Source organism: Amblyraja radiata, chromosome 4 (assembly GCF_010909765.2).
Source record: "Amblyraja radiata isolate CabotCenter1 chromosome 4, sAmbRad1.1.pri, whole genome shotgun sequence".
Taxonomy (NCBI): Eukaryota; Metazoa; Chordata; class Chondrichthyes; order Rajiformes; family Rajidae; genus Amblyraja; species Amblyraja radiata.
The window spans coordinates 114,407,263-114,425,439 of record NC_045959.1 but is presented as its reverse complement, the minus strand read 5'-3'; positions in this window follow the sequence as shown (position 1 = coordinate 114,425,439).

The following is an 18,177-nucleotide window of genomic DNA, read 5'->3' as shown; positions in this document are numbered from 1 at the left end:
TTCCTGCCTTCTCCCCATATCCCCTGACTCCACTATCCTTAAGAGCCCTATCTAGCTCTCCCTTGAAAGCATCCAGAGAACCGGCCTCCACCGCCCTCTGAAGCAGAGAATTCCACACACTCACAACTCTCTGTTTCCTCATCTCCTTTCTAAATGGCTTACTCCATATTCTTAAACTGTGGCCCCCGGTTCTGGACTCCCCCAACATCGGGAACATGTTTCCTGCATGTCCAAACCCCTAATAAAATCATATGTTTCAATAAGATCCCCTCTCATCCTAAACTTCAGAGTATACAAGCCCAGCCGCTCCATTCTCTCAGCATATGATAGTCCCGCCATCCCGGGAACAGGGACAGCTCTTCAGGAACAGGAACAATTTCTTCCCTACAGCCATTAGACTATTAAACACTGCAACCTCCAAATAAGCTCTGAACTACAGTAGACTTGGAGGTATTGGTCTTGTATTTTTGCACTAGTATTGTTTGTTTGTTTTATGTGTGTATATGTGTGTGTATATATACCCATTTACACACATATACAAATATTTACACATATACATATACACACACACACACACACACGCACACACACACACACACACACACACATACGCATATCTACACACACACACACACACACACACACACACACACGCTGCACTCCCTCAATAGCAAGAATGTCCTTCCTCAAATTAGGGGAAGTAATGGGTGACAATCGGGTCGAGACCCTTCTCCAGAGCCGGGTTGTGGCACCATTGGTCAGCATTTGGTCAATCGATCGATCTCACTTCTATACTCTGACTCATCATCAGTACTAGATGGACGTGTGTCTGGGGTGGGATGTACGCAACAGTCAGGATGAGGATGGTGAGTTCCCTCAGGGGGTAGAAGGGGGCGACACTTCACCGCCAGATGTTCCAGGTGTTCCAGGTGTGGGGAGCAGGAGTTGGGCAGGCCTGCCACATCTGAGCACCACACAGAGCTGACCATGAGGCAGACACCCCTCGCTTCTCCCCTTCCCCGATGCCTGCGTTCGGTCCAAACCCTCAGGCAGGGCAGCTGATTCTGGGGAGCTGGGGGTGAGCCATGTCTCTGTGAAACAGAACACAGAGAATTCCCTCAGCTCCCTCTGCTAAAGCAGCCAAGACCTTTCAGGGCAGCACGGTGGCTCAGCGGTAGAGTTTCCACCCTACAGCGAATGTGGCGCCGGAGACCCAGGTTCGATCCCGACTACGGGTGCTGTCTGTACTGAGTTTGTACGTTCTCCCCCTTGACCTGCGTGCTCTGAAAATTAATAACCCATTATCTGTGTATTTGCACTTTATCAGTTTATTTATTCATGTGTGTATATATTTATATAATGGTATATGGACACACTGATCTGTTCTGTATTCATGCCGACTATATTCTGTTGTGCTGAAGCAAAGCAAGAATTTCATTGTCCTATCTGGGACACATGACAATAACCTCTCTTGTCTTGTCTTGTCTTTGGTTTTCTCCAATATCTTCAGTTTCTCCCACACTGCAAAGATGTACGGGTTTGTAGATTAATTGGTTCGGTAAATGTAAAAATTGTCCCTGGTCGGCACGGACCTGGTGGACCGAATGGCCTGTTTCCGTGCTGTATATCTAAACAAAACTAAATTAAAATAAACCTTAAGTCCTCCGCTTTATTTTCCAGTGACTGAACGTTGGATGGTAGGGAGAGGGGGGTCGTAGTCCCCTGCGCTTCAGTCTGATAGTAGCAGAATTAGGCCATTCGGCCCATCAAGTCTACTCCACCATTCAATCATGGTTGATCTATCTCTTCCTCCTAACCCCATTCACCTGCCTTCTCCATATAAACCCTGACACCCGTACTAAACAAAAATCTATCTATCTCTGCCTTAAAAATATCCATTGACTTGGCCTCCACAGCCTTCTGTGGTGAAGAATTCCACAGATTCACCACCCTCTGACTAAAGAAATTCCCCCTCATCTCCTTCCTCAAGGCTGCCAACATCGTGGAGCTGGAGGTCTTGCTCGGGACTGACTTTGAGCCCCACCGCGGGGACGTGGTCTTACCATCGGAGCCTGCGATCCCTTGCCTGGGATCGACGCTCTAACTGCGGCCTGCGGAGTCCAACATCAAAGAGCTTGCAGTCTCGGGTGGAGACCGATGTCGGGGAAGCTCCAAAGTCACAGGAGGTTCGACCAGCCCCGACCAAGGGTCCGATCGCCCAGCGCGGGGGAGCTGAGATCCCCCCGATGCGGGATCTTGATCGCCCCAACGTGGAGGGCCCGACCGCCAGCTGCGGGAGTCAAGTTCATCCCGTCAACGGAAGGTTCGAGGCCCCCGACCGCGGGAGAACAAAGAAGGGAAGAGATTGAACTTTTTTTTCGCCTTCCATCACAGTGAGGAATGTGGAGGAGTCACTGTGGTGGATGTTCATGTTAAAATGTATTGTGTGTTCTGTTGCTTTTTATTGGTATGACTCTATGGCAAATCAGATCCCTCGTATGTTGCAAAACATACTTGGCTAATAAAGTATGATTATGATTATTATTATCTATACTATTACTAAACTCTCATCTTGACCACTTGTTTGTGTTGTTTTTAAATTTGCACAAAAACACTACCCTATATCGCTAGGATTTTTTTGCCACCTTACTCAGCGTTCTCCTCTGCTCCAAGTTTTGTTCCAATCGGTGGAATATTACAAATGTTATGAAGGTTTAAAAAATCGTGAGATGAGCAGATTGGTCTTCTGGCCTGTCAGTCACCATGTCCCTTCCGGGGGCGAGGAGAATAAAGCCCGGGAGGCCAGGCATAAGTCAGTCAGCCCGGAAGCCGTGAATGAGAGTTGAGTCCAGAACTGTGAGTCCACAAGCCGTTAGTGAGTGAACTGTGAGTCCACAAACCGTGAGAGACTGAATTGTGAGTCCACAAGCCGTGAGTGAGTGAACTGTGAGTCCACAAGCCATGAGTGAGGGAACTGTGAGTCCACAAACCATGAGTGACTGAACTGTGAGTCCACAAGCCGTGCTGAGTCCGGAAGTCGCACTGACTCTGGAAGTTGAGCCGAGTCCAGAGGTCCACAAGCCGTGAGTAACTGAACTGTGAGTCCACAAGCCATGAGTGAGTGAACTGTGAGTCCACAAGCCGTAAGTGACAGAACTGTGAGTCCACAAGCTGTGAGTGAGTGAACTGTGAGTCCACAAGCCGTGAGTGAGTGAACTGTGTGTCCACAAGCCATGGCTGAGTGAACTGTGAGTCCACAAGCCGTGGCTGAGTGAACTGTGTCCACAAGCCGTTCCTGAGTGAACTGCGAATCCTCAAGACGTGGCTGAGTGAACTGTGAGTACACAAGACGTGGCTGAGTGAACTGTGAGTCCACAAACTGTGGCTGAGTGAACTGTGAGTCCACAAGCTGTGGGTGAGTGAACTGTGAGTCCACAAGCCATGAGTGAGTGAACTGTGAGTCCACAAGCCGTGAGTGAGTGAACTGTGAGTCCACAAGCCGTGCTGAGTCCGGAAGTCGCACTGACTCTGGAAGTTGAGCCGAGTCCAGAGGTCCACAAGCCGTGAGTAACTGAACTGTGAGTCCACAAGCCATGAGTGAGTGAACTGTGAGTCCACAAGCCGTGAGTGGCTGAACTGTGAGTCCACAAGCTGTGAGTGAGTGAACTGTGAGTCCAGAAGGCTGACCACCCCCGCCCACACACCCCCCATCCCCCTCCCCTTGCACACCTCCCTCCCCCCCAGTGGCAGCCCACGGCAACGGCAGGCACACCCCCCATCCCCCTCCCCTTGCACACCCCCCCCCCCCCCCCCCCCCACCGGCCCCTGCCTGAAGCCGAACCCCTTCCCCGGCTACATAACGCTCCCGCTGGCCCCCACCTGAAGCCTCCCTGTCCCCCGCTGCAGGATTAGCCCAAGAATCCATTCGGCCCACAATGTCCATACTAACCCTCTGGAAACCAGTCCATTCGGTCCACAACATCCATACTAACCCTCTAGAAAGCCCTCCCCACTGGCCACTGCCTGAAGCCGTCCCACTCCCCCCTCCCCCACCGGCCACTGACAGCCCCCGCCTGAAGCCGACCCTCTCCACCAGCTGCAGATACGCAACAAGAGACACAACAAGAAAGAACTGAATAAATCTCCTCTTTAACGTTTAAATTGTTGTTATATTTTGAGTTATTCACATTTTAAGCTTTAATGAATCCCTTTTCCACTCGCCGTGCCCGACAGCCGCACCTGCGCAGTAATACCTGCGTGTTCTCCGTCACAATGGGAAACCAATGGCTGCGCCGCCGGAGAGCCACTGAGAGTGGTTGGGGGGGGGGGGGGGTTGAGGGGGGATGGAGTGAGTACGTGGGGGGGGGGGAGGGCAAGGGGTAGAGTGGGGGAGGGGAGGAGGGGGGATCAAGGGCGTTACAACTGGAACCCGTCAGCCGCTCCAGCGCTGTTGGGGGCTATGCGTGGGTGGTGGAATATTGGCATTGGTGGAGAGGTGGAATATTGTGTTGGGGGACCAGCCCTCCCGTGTGAGAATGGGACCCAACGGGTCCCACTTAGTCTAGTTATTATTAATTCCGAAGCTATGACCTCAGGTCCAGGCCTCTCCCACTTGTCCTGCCCGTCGGACACATTTCCAGACACAATAGAGGCCTCGCCGGTGATTCCAGGGACTCCCAGTTCTTCCGGCCCTTCTCTAGGTCGGGGATTCCCCAGCGATTGGGAATTCCCTTACAGTCGGCAGATCTGTTACCGTTGGCAGATCGCAAAGGCTATAATTTGGAGGTGGTATTAGCAGCTTGCTAGTCCCAGCACTGATGTGTACTGTTTCATTTATCCACGTAAGCTCAGAACAACTATATTTGATTATCTTCTGTTGTGCTGCTTGCTACATGTTGCCACAGACAGGCACCATCTTCAATTAGTCTTCAATCATTGCACCCTTTAAGCATTTTTTTGGAAAGACTACTTTTTGTTTAGTTCACAAGGGCGTAAGATCATAATGGTAGCATTGGTCATAAGGTGATGTGACAGGAGCAGAATTAGGCCATTCGGCCCATCAAGTCTACTCCGCCATTCAATCATGGCTGATCTATCTCTCCCTCTCAACCCCATTCTCCTGCCTTCTCCCCATAACCTCTTGACACCCGCACTAATCACAAATAGTTTATTTAGTTTAGTTTATTGACACGTGTACCGAGGTACATTGAAAAGCTTTTGTTGCGTGCTATCCAGTTAGCGGAAAGATAATACATGATTACACGGGCGGTCACGGTGGCGCAGCGGTAGAGTTGCTGCCTTACAGTGAATGTAGCGCCGGAGACCCGGGTTCAATCCTGACCACGGGCGCTGTCTGTACGGAGTTTGTACGTTCCCCCCGTGACCTGTGTGGGTTTTCTCTGCGATCTTCGGTTCCCTCCCACACTCCAAAGACGTGCAGGTTTGTAGGTTAATTGGCTTGGTAAATATAAAAATTGTCCCTAGTGAGTGTAGGATAGTGTTAATGTGCTGGTCGGCGCTGACTCGGTGGGCTGAAGGGCCTGTTTCTGCTCTGTATCTCTAAACTAAACTAAACTAAAAATTGAACATTTAGTACAAGGCAAAACTTGGCTACGAGTGCTGTTCGTAGTTTGTACATTCTCCCCCTGGCCTGCGTGGGTTTTCTCTTAGTGCTTCGGTTTCCTCCCACACTCCAAAGACGTACGGGTTTGTAGGTTAATTGCTTTCTGTAAATTATAAATTGTCCCTGGTGTGTGCAGGATGGTGCCAGTGTACAGGGGCATCGCTGGTCGGCACTGACTCGGTGGGCCGAAGGGCCTGTTTCCATTCTGTATCTCTAAACAAAACTAAACGTGACAATGTCTAATAATTAGAACCAACCCATGGAATAATCAAACCATTTCATTCCATTGGAGTGAATGAACATTCTAACACAATTTATCGTTCTTGACCATCCTAAATAACATGACTGATCCATGGCTTCATATCCATTGTTTAGAGACACAGACACTTCGGCCCACAGAGTCCACACTGACCAGCGATCCCTGCACACTAGCACTATCCTACACACACTAGGGACAGTTTTATAGACAACCGACAATAGGTGCAGGAGTAGGCCATTTGGCCCTTGGAGCCAGCACCGCCATTCACTGTTATCATGGCTGATCATCCCCAATCAGTACCCCGTTCCTGCCTTCTCCCCATATCCCTTGACTCCGCTATCTTTAAGAGCTCTACCTAGCTCTCTCTTGAAAGCATCCAGAGAATTGGCCTCCACCGCCCTCTGAGGCAGAGAATTCCACAGACTCACAACTCTCTGTGTAAAAAAGTTTTTCCTCATCACCGTTCTAAATGGCCGACCCCTTATTCTACATTTATACCAAGCCAATTAACCGGCAATTAACCTGTCAGCAGTTACGGGGAGAAGGCAGGAGAATGGGGTTAGAAGGGAGAGATAGATCAGCCATGATTGAATGGCGGAGTAGACTTGATGGGCCAAATGGCCTAATTCTAGCAATGGTCACTTATGATCTTGTGATCTTTTGATCCAAAACTTGTACGTCTTTAGAGTATGTGAGGAAACCGTCATCCCAGCATATTCTGTCATATGCTGAGAGAATGGAGTAGCTCAGCTTGTATGCTCTGGAGTTTAGAAGGATGAGAGGATATCTCATTGAAACATATAAGATTGTTAAGGGTTTGGACACGCTAGAGGCAGGAAACATGTTCCCGATGTTGGGGGTGTCCAGAACCAGGGGCCACAGTTTAAGAATAAGGAGTAAGCCATTTAGAATGGAGACGAGGAAACACTTTTTCTCACAGAGTGTGGTGAGTCTGTGGAATTCTCTGCCTCAGAGGGCGGTGAAGGCAGGTTCTCTGGATGCTTTCAAGAGAGAGCTAGATAGGACTCTTAAAAATAGTGGAGTCAGGGGATATGGGGAGAAGGCAGGAACGGGGTACTGATTGTGGATGATCAGCCATGATCACATTGAATGGCGGTGCTGACTCGAAGGGCTGAATGGCCTACTCCTGCATCTATTGTCTATTGTCTATTGAAGAGACTCCGTACAGCCAAGCGCCCGTGGTCGGGATTGAACCCGTGTCTCTGGCGCTGTGAGGCAGACACTCTACTGCTACTGTGCATAATTTGAATGCACAAATATTGTCACGTATGTTCAAGTCTTGTCAAGTTTGAGTTTATTGTTGTCTGCATGTGTACGGTGAGTTACAGATACGATGAAAATCCTGCTTGCAGCAGCATCACAGACTCATTGAATCAGACAACTCACAATAACATCAATTATATGTAAATATAAACTATAAATTACAAGTACATTTTTTATACTGACACAGAATCATCTTGTATGGGAGTGAACCAACAAGTGTTCACTTTCCAAGCTTTTCCCACTTAAACTAAATTCCTTTTCCTGTATATATCACCCAAATATTTACTTTTACCCGGGTCTTTATAAATTCATAAGTGATAGGAGAAGAATTAGGCCATTCGGCCCATCAAGTCTACTCTGTCATTCAATCATGGCTGATCTATCTCTCCCTCCTAACCCCATTCTCTTGCCTTCTCCCCATAACCCCTGACACCCGCACTGATCAAGAATCTATCAATCTCTGCCTTAAAAATATCCATTGACAACAAACAATAGACAATAGGTGCAGGAGTAGGCCATTCGGCCCTTCAAGCCAGCACCGCCATTCAATGTGATCATGGCTGATCATCCCCAATCAGTACCCTGTTCCTGCCTTCTCCCCATATCTCCTGACTCCGCTATCTTTAAGAGCCCTATCTAGCTCTCTCTTGAAAGCATCCAGAGAAGCGGCCTCCACGGCAGAGAATTCCACAGACTCACAACTTCCACGACTCTGTTCTAATTGACTAGGCCTCCACGGCAAAGAATTCCACGGATTCACCACCCTCTGACTAAAAAAAACCTCCTCATCTCCTTCCTGATGGAACGTCCTTTAATTCTGAGGCTATGACCTCTAATAGTAGACTCTCCCACTGGTGGAAACATCCTCTCCACATCCAAGATGGCACCTAAAACGTGGTAACTCTAGTGTACCGACTCTGTGTGGTTTACTATTGTATCTTACATGCTTAATATAGTTAAGATCAATTCCTTAGGTTCTTGATTAAGTTTACTTCCAAATCTCTGTGAACTGTACTTTCTCTGAAGTTCAGTTTATTTTATTGTCACGTGTGTCGAGGTACAGTGAAAAGCTTTTTTGTTGCGTGCTAACCAGTCAGCGGACAAAATATACATGATTAAAGTCCGCCGTGTACAGATACAGGATAAAGGGTTATTGCAAGATAAAGTGCAGTAAAGTCAATAGACAATAGACAATAGGTGCAGGTGGAGGCCATTTGGCCCTTCGAGCCAGCACCGCCATTCAATGTGATCATGGTTGATCATCCACAATCAGTACCCCGTTCCTGCCTTCTCCCCATATCCCCTGACTCCCCTATTTTTAAGAGCCCTATCTAGCATTCTCTTGAAAGCATCCAGAGAACCTGCCTCCACCGCCCTCTGAGGCAGGGAATTCCACAGACTCATCACTCTCTGTGAGAAAAAGTGTTTCCTCGTCTCCGTTCTAAATGGCTTACTCCTTATTCTTAAACTGTGGCCCCTGGTTCTGGATGAAAGATAGTCCGAGGGTCTCCGATGAGGTAGATGGGAGGTCAGGGCTACTCTCTGGCAAATAACAGCTGGGAAGAAACTGACCCTGAATCTGGAAGTGTGTGTGTGTTTTCACACTTCTGCACCTCTTGCCAGAGGGGAGAGGGGAGAAGAGGGAGTGGCCAGGGTGAGACTGGTCCTTGAATTGTGATTCTGATTGTGATTGTGATAAATGATTAGAACAAGGGTTCCCAACCTGGCGTAAATTTAATCCCAGGGGGGTAAATCTCGCTTATCCAGGGGGTAAATTTGTTGATTCTGGAGTTGTACATATCTTTTCTCATAGACACACACACACACACACACACACACACACACACACACACACACACACACACACACATCGCAAAGGCGGGGGCCAGGGAAAGCGGGGGAGCGCTGTCTGGAATTCACACCCGCGATGAAGATGAAAGTAAAACGGCTGCACAGTGTAAAGTAAGTCCTTTAGAGAGCGTGGGGGGGGGGGGGGGGGGAGGAGATGGGGGAGGAGAAGGGGGGAAGAGAAGGGGTGGAGACACTTTTAAGAAGCCAGACAACTTTAGCGGGCATTTTACCTACCGGTCGGATTTCCTTGGTCCTGAAAACTCCAATGAGCAAATTAAAATGCCTGGTCAGTGAAGGAGTTTGCCTATGGCTGCCCTCGACTGCCTGTAACTAAATAGCGACCCCATCCACTGCACTACGAGTTAAACAGAACCATGCCGACCAAATTTTACTCGTGGAAAATTTTTCAACATGCTGAAATTCTGGAACTTCCCTCGAGCATGAAGGAGAGTTCCAGCGACCTCATAGGCCCACGTGTCGACCATGCTGCATAGTTTGAGTCTGGTCTTCTAAACTCGCAGATTAGGTTGCCCAAGTGGGACAGCCCCTTTAGTTGTTCATAAATAAGTGAAATAACATTGTCGTGGGCTATTAAAGTTGCCGGGGGTAAACAGGACGAAATAGGTTGGAAATTCCCTGATTTAGAAGAATGATCACTGAATTGTATGCACTGCATTTCAATGCAGGAAGGAACTGCAGATGTTCAAGAAGGAACTGCAGATGTTCAAGAAGGAACTGCAGATGCTGGAAAATCGAAGGTAGACAAAAATGCTGCAGAAACTCAGCGGGTGCGGCAGCATCTATGGAGCGAAGGAAATAGGCAACGTTTCGGGCCGAAACGTTGCCTATTTCCTTCGCTCAATAGATGCTGCCGCACCCGCTGAGTTTTCACAGCTTTTTTGTCTTACAAGGAACTGCAAATGCTGGTTTAAACTGAAGATAGACACAAAAAGCTGGAGTGGTGCAGCGGATCAGACAGCATCACTGGAGAAGAGGAATAGGTGACGTCTCGGGTTGAGGCCGCAGTCTCAACCGGAAACGTTATCCGCATAGAGTGCGGGGATCTGTGCTGGCTGGGACCTCTGCTATTCTTGATAGATATAAATGAAGGGGCCGTTCTTTTGCTGTGCTGTTATAGTGCTCTAATGCTGCAGAGATGCAGTGCAGGTTAGAATGCTGCAGAGTGTTAAGGGCCTGTCCCATGAGCATGCAACTGCATGCGGCAAGCGCGACCAAACCGGAAGCGGGGGCCGCGCGGAGGTCGAGTGATCCCGTACGAGTTGACGTGAAGTTCGAGCGAAGTCCGCGGGAAGTTTGCGCGTGACATACGCTGTCAAGACGCTGCGTACGGCGTCGAGAGGCTGCGCATGCCCGTCGAGGCGGTGCGTACGGCCTCAATGCGGCTGCGGGCCGGCAGGCCGTTGCCGCGCGGAATTTTTGGTCAGTCAGTTTTTCGGAGCCCCGCGCGATGTCGGGACCAGCTCCGCACAACTTCAAACGGCTCCGGCAACTGAAGTGAGACCGGCCCCCCCCCGAGGCCTTACGGCTCAAGCGACCACGTTAGGTCGCGCTTGCCGCATGCAGTCGCATGCTCGTGGGACATGCCCCTCTGTCACAGTCATAACAGGTCTCCAAAAAAACAGCAACTGGACCCCCCTAGACAAGGTCTACAACAACCTACCACCTAGTTGACGTCAAGCTGCGGCAAGCTACCGACAACCGGCGACCCATTGGGACGTCCACGTACGTCCACACCTACGACAACCGAAGTCAACATACGTCCACCCGCGACAAGCTATGACCCTGTCGGCAACAACTGAAGACAATTCAGTCGCCGGTACCTGTTGACGTAGGTTGACGTAGGTAGTCGCCAATGGAATTCACCGGAGCCAGCACCCGGCGACAACCTACGTCATCCTGGCGACAACCTACATCATCCTGGCGACAACCTACAACAGCACCAACGACAGGAGAAGACAAGCTACGTCAAGCTCACAGTCGCCGAAACGTTTTGTACATTTCAAAATCCAGCAGCGACCAGAAAAACGTTACGACTCTTTAGGCGACTTGAGGAGACGACTCACGACCGTACAGGCGGCACCCCGGCAACCATGTGGCGACAGCCTAGTCGCATGTAGTAGGTATGTTGCAAAGCCTACCTGAAGCGTCGCTGAATATCTGCCGCTGAGGTTGTGCGCGATTTTGGCGCCGTTTAGAGGGGGCGGGTTTAAAACGCGATTTTCTCTAAGCTGTTCCAATCGAAAATGTTCAGCCTAGTTAATTATTAACGAAAAATCGCTGATAGACCCCGTCGCAAAAGCTATTATTAGGTTTAAAGGCCTTGAATAATAGTTATAGTAGTTTAAAAATCAATCTTTAAACCCGCGACCGTCAGCAACCGCAGGGTCTCATAAAGAAAATAGCAGAAGGTAGGTTGTATATTTTTACATTCAAAAGGGCTTCTAAAGATCCTTTTATACAAAATTTAATATTGCGAGTAGCTCAATTTGGGCCCATTATATCGCGCAGTATTTTTCTCGGCATTTGAGGCACAAATCTACCGCAATGTGAACGTTCTAAACCAGCGCGTTCCACAGGGACCCACTGGAAAGCTGATTTAAATGGGCATTTATTTACAGCAATTGAACACTGAATTCCTTCCATTTGGCCTATAAATTAATGTAAATGAGATTTAAAAATCATGTTTTATTGTGAATTATTTGTGAATATTATTTGGACATTTAGGCTATTTAAAAATGTTAATCATTTATTAAGAAATGGATAGGTGTTTAGATCTAGTCATTGAAGTCTGAAATTAGCTACAATTAGGTAACTAACTAATTATATGCTTTAATTTCAGGTCATCCAAGTAAGATTATTTTATATTTGTTTCAGAATGCTTCAATCTATGATAACTGAAAATTTCATTCAGTTCTCTTAATTTTTAAGAAAGTTATGGGCTTTTGACTGTTCACGATCACAGCTTTTTTGTTATGTCCATAGAAAGTCAATAGGGAGCAAGATGCTCATTTCCCAGTATGAAAATGGCCATAACTTTTTTAATACTTGAGATATGAAAGTGAATTAGGTGTCAAATTAAACTTATTTTTATGCTTTATCTGATGGGATAAGTTACAGACTTGATTTTTAAAATCTCAAAATTTTGTAACATTGCTACATGTAGTCGCCGAAAAAATCACCTAAGTGGGACAGGGGCTAAATGGGCCTGTCCCACTTACGTGACTTTTTCGGCGACTGCCGGCACCCGTCATAGGTCGTTGCAGGTTGGCGAAAATGTTCAACGTGTTGAAAATCCAGCGGCGACCAGAACAAGGTACGACTCTTTGGGCAGCTGAGGAGACGACTCACGACCATACAGGCGACATGTCGCGGGGTGAAGCCTGTATGGTCGTGAGTAGTCGCCCAAAGAGTCGTACGTTGATCTGATCGCCGCTGGATTTTCAACATGTTGAACATTTTCGGCGACCTGTAACGACCGATGACGGGTGCCGGCAGTCGCCGAAAAAGTCGCCTATGTGGGACAGGCTTGTAAGTGAGGACGCAAGTGCATGCGTGCAACGTAATTAGACATTCGCATGTTCTGGCAGCACTCCGTGTCTGCGCATGTCTCACCATACACTCCACTCAGCCCCGGCCCTGTGTAAGGAATGCATGTCCACACAACAGTGGCACAGAGGTAGAGTTGCTGCCTCACTGAGCCAGTGCCAGAAAAAGCTGTGGAGGTCAAGTCAATAGACTCAGAATTAACAGAAGTTCCTTTAGGACGGAGATGAGGAGGAATTTATTGAGTCAGAGGGCGGTGAATCTGTGGAATTCTGTGCCACAGAAGGCTGTGGAGGCCAAGTCAACGGATATTCTTAAGGCAGAGATGGGTAGATTCTTGATTAGTACGGGTGTCAGAGGTTATGGGGAGAAGGCAGGAGAATGGGGTTAGGAGGGAGAGATAGATCAACCATGATTAAATGGTGGAGCAGACTCGATGGGCTGAATGGCCTAGTTCTTCTCCTATCACTTGTGACCTGATTTATGACCTAGGTTTGATCCCGTTTGTACGTTCTCCCCGTGACCTGCGTGGGTTTTCTCTGGGTGCTCCGGTTTCCTCCCACACTCCAAAGACATTCACGTTTGTAGGTGAATTGGCTTCAGTAAAAATTGTATATTGCCCCTAGTGTGCGTGTTTGTAGGATAGACAATAGACAATAGGTGCAGGAGTAGGCTATTCAGCCCATCGAGCCAGCACCGCCATTCAATGTGATCATGGCTGATCATCCCCAATCAGTACCCCGTTCCTGCCTTCTCCCCAAATCCCCTGACTCCACTATTTTTAAGAGCCCTATCTAACTCTCTCTTGAAAGCATCCAGAGAACCTGCCTCCACCGCCCTCTGAGGCAGAGAATTCCACTCTCTGTGAGAAAAAGTGTTTCCTCGTCTCCGTTCTAAATGGCTTACTCCTTATTCTTAAACTGTGGCCCCTGGTTCTCGACTCCCCCAACATCGGGAACATGTTTCCTGCCTCTAGTGTGTCCAAGCCCTTAACAATCTTATATGTTTCAATGAGATATCCTCTCATCCTTCTAAACTCCAGAGTGTACAAGCCCAGCTGCTCCATTCTCTCAGCATATGACAGTACCGCCATCCCGGGAATTAATCATGTAGTGTTAGTGTGCGGGGATGATCGCTGGTCGGCGCAGGCTTGGTGGGCCGAAGGGCCTGTTTCCGCGGGCTGTATCTTTAAATGAAACTCAAGGAAATAGAATGTTTCCACGCTAAGGCCATCTCCCTTTGACTAGCAGGCAAGGCGGGATCTGAACTGCCGAGCCTTGGGGCGTTTGCTGTTCCTTGTTTCACAGACCGGGATTAAGAGGACAAAGGGCTGGCAGGTTTTATTCTGGAGCTGGTAATCCTGTTTGTAATCTTCAATTCTAGGATGGCACAGTGGGTCGTTTAAAGCCCGTGGAACATGATGTCATACTGAGGGCGTGGAGCAAGCTTAGCTGAGAGAAAGCTGGCAGAAGAAATTAATAGGTGGGTGGATGGAACAAGCTGCCAGAGGAGGTAGTTGAGGCTGGGATTATCCCAACGTTTTAGAAACAGTTAGACCGGTACATGGATAGGACAGGTTTGGAGGGATATGGACCAAGGTGGGACTAGTGTAGCTGGGACATGTTGGCCGGTGTGGGCAAGTTGGGCCGAAGGGCCTGTTTTCACGCTGTGTCACTCTATGGGACATGGAATGGTACAGCACAGGGACAGGCCCTTCGGCCCACAATGTCTGTGCCGAACATGATGCCAGGATTTGAGGAAGGACATCCTTGTGATTGAGGCAGTGCAGCGTAGGTTCACGAGATTGATCCCTGGGATGGCTGGACTGTCATATGAGGAAAGATTGAAAAGACTAGGCTTGTATTCACTGGAGTTTAGAAGGATGAGGGGGCTCTTATAGAAACATATACAATTATAAAAGGACTGGACAAGCCAGATGCAGGAAAAATGTTCCCAATGTTGGCTGAGTCCAGAACCAGGGGTCACAGTCTTAGAATAAAGGGGAGGTCATTTAAGACTGAGGTGAGAAAAAACTTTTTCACCCAGAGAGTTGTGAATTTATGGAATTCCCTGCCACAGAGGGCAGTGGAGGCCAAGTCACTGGATGGATTTAAGAGAGAGTTAGATAGAGCTCTAGGGGCTAGTGGAGTCGAGGGATATGTAGAGAAGGCAGGTACGGGTTATTGATAGGGGACGATCAGCTATGATCACAATGAATGTCGGTGCCGGCTCGAAGGGCCGAATGGCCTCCTCCTGCACCTATTTTCTATGTTTCTATGTTTTCTATGATAACTAACCTCATTTGCCTGCTAAATTTGTAAATTGTCCCTAGTGTGCACTGCAGGATAGTGTCAGCGTGCGGGGACCGCTGGTCGGCGTGGACTCGCTGGGCCGAAGAGCCTGTTTCCACGCTGTATCCTAATCCATCCGTTTCCGAAGGTGGCACAGCGGTAGAGTTACTGCCTCACAGTGCCAGGGACCCAGGTTCGATCCTGGCTACGGATGCTGTCTGTACGGAGTTTGTACGTTCACCTCGTGACCACGTGGGTTTTCTCCGGTTTCCCACCACACTCCAAAGACATGCAGGTTTGTAGCTTAATTGACGATAGACAATAGACAATAGGTGCAGGAGTAGGCCATTCGGCCCTTCGAGCCAGCACCGCCATTCACTGTGATCATGGCTGATCATCCACAATCAGTACCCCGTTCCTGCCTTCTCCCCATATCCCTTGACTTCGATATCTTTAAGAGCCCTATCTAACTCTCTCTTGAAAGCATCCAGAGAACCGGCCTCCACCACCTTCTGAGGCAGACTGTAAAATTGTAAATTGTCCCTAGTGCGTTGGGTAGTGTTGGCACAGGTGGTGATGGGAGGCAGCAGCTCACTATGCCACTGTGCAAACTCTTGCTATCCATCTAAAGAACAGTATAGCACTGAAACAGGCCCTTCGGCCCACAATGTCCGTGCCGAACATGAAGCCAAGTTAAACTAATTTCCTCTGCCTGCATGTTTAGTTTAGTTTAGTTTAGTTTAGAGATACAGCTTGGAAACAGGCCCTTCGGCCCATCGGGTCCGCGCCGACCATCGATCCGCGCACACGCTAGGGACAATTTACAATTTTACTCTCTGCCTCAGAAGACAGCGGAGGCCAATTTTCTGGATGTTCTTAAGATCCCCGCACCCGCTAGGGACAATTATTACAATCGCCAAGCCAATTAACCTACAAACCTGCACGTTTTTGGAGCGTGGGAGGAAACCGAAGACCTCGGAGAAAACCCATGCAGGTCACGGGGAGAACGTACAAACTCCGTACAGACAGCGCCCGTAGTCGGGATCGAACCCGGGTCTCCGGCGCTGCATGCGCTGTAAGGCAGCAACTCTACCGCTGCACCACCATGACTTTTAAAAGTCATAGTTGTATCTACTTCTAAGGCTGCCTTTGGCAGGTTATTTCAGATATGGACTACCCACTGAATAAAGAGATTGCCTCCCTCTGAAACCGCCACCATCTCACCCCGAGATGTAGCATCTCCCATTATTACTCAACACACAGAGAATAGAACGGTACAGAGAATAGAACTGGCCCCGCAGGCCACAGGGTCACTGCCAATGTTCAGGTCATAAGAGATAGGAGCATAATCAGGCCATTCGTCCCATCAAGTCTACTCCACCATTCAATCATGGCTGATCTATCACTCGTTCATAACAGGGGCAATGTTACAGTGGGTGAACAACCATTGAGTCAAGCATGTTTTATTATCATATGTCCCAAACATAACAATGATATTTGTAGAAAGGAACTGCAGATGCTAGTTTACATCAAAGAGAGACACAAAACGTTGGAGTAACTCAACATAAGTATTCAGAGTAGAATTAGGCCATTCAGCCCACCAAGTCTACTCTGCCATTCAATCATGGCTGATCTATCTCTCATTCTCCTGCCTTCTCCCCATAACCCATGGCACCCATACTAATCAAGAATCTATCTACCTCCGCCTTAAAAATATCCACTGACTTGGCCTCCACAGCCTTCCATGGCAAAGAATTCCACAGATTCACAGGGTCTTGACCCAAAATGTCACCCATTCATTTGCTCCATAGATGCTGCCTCACCCGCTGAGTTTCTCCAGCATTTTTGTCTACCATCTGACGAAAGGCATTTCTTCTCATCTCTTTCCTAAAAGAACGTGCCTTAAATCTCAGGCTAAGACCCCCAGTCCTAGACTGTCCCGTGCTAATCAAGGTCCTTCAGCCCTACTTGCTCACACCGACCAACATGCCTTGTCGACACTAGTCCCACCTGTCTGTGTTTGGCCCATATCCCTCCAAACCTATCCTATCATAGGGGAGAGAGTTGGGGCTGAAGATGTCCCGGTTGGGTTGCTCCTGGGCCTGGCCAAGCCGGCCATCCGCGAGTCACGGCACCAGGCGGAAGAGGGCTCTGCCCGAGCCGGCTGCCTGCCTCCTTTTCCGGGGTTACGTCCGTACCCGGGTGGGGTTAGAAAGGGAATATACCCTGTCCACGGGCACCCTGAGGAAGTTCCGGGACCGCTGGGCTCCGCAGCATGTTGAATGCATCCTCAATAAGGATTGTAACATAGAAACATAGAAAATAGGTGCAGGAGGAGGCCATTTGGCCCTTTGAGCCAGCACCGCCATTCATTGTGATCATAGCTGATCATTCCCTATCGTGCCTGCCTTCTCCCCGTATCCCTTGACTCCACTAGCCCTTAGAGCTCTATCTAACTCTCTCTTAAATCCATCCAGTGACTTGGCCTCCACTGCCGTCTATGGCAATGAATTCCATAGATTCACCACCCTCTGACTAAAACAAAATCTCCTTTCTAAAGGGTACCGATATTTAAAGGCACAGATACTGAAGCCCAGCGCATTTTCCTATCCCGCAGATCTGCCAAGTGAACTCTTAATGTACATTTCCAAGATACCACACCACAATGTAGGATCTTATAGAAACATATAACATTATTAAGGGATCGGACACGCTAGAGGCAGTAAACATGTTCCCGATGTTGGGGGAGTCCAGAACCAGGGGCCACAGTTTAAGAATAAGGGGTAAGCCATTTAGAACGGAGACAAGGAAACACTTTTTCACACATTGAATGGCGGCGCTGGCTCAATAGACAATGGGTGCAGGAGTAGGCCATTCAGCCCTTCGAGCCAGCACCGCCATTCAATGTGATCATGGCTGATCATCCACAATCAGTACCCCGTTCCTGCCTTCTCTCCATATCCGCTGACTCCGCTATTTTTAAGAGCCCTATCTAGCTCTCTCTTGAAAGCATCCAGAGAACCCGCCTCCACCGCCCTCTGAGGCAGAGAATTCCACAGACTCACCACGCTCTGTGAGAAAAAGTGTTTCCTCGTCTTCGTTCTAAATGGCTTACTCCTTATTCTTAAACTGTGGCCCCTGGTTCTGGACTCCCCCCAACATCGGGAACATGTTTCCTGCCTCTAGCGTGTCCAAACCCTTAACAATCTTATATGTTTCAACCAAACCCTTAACAATCATATATGTTTCAATAAGGGGATATGGGGAGAAGGCAGGAACGGGGTACTGTTTGGGGATGATCAGCC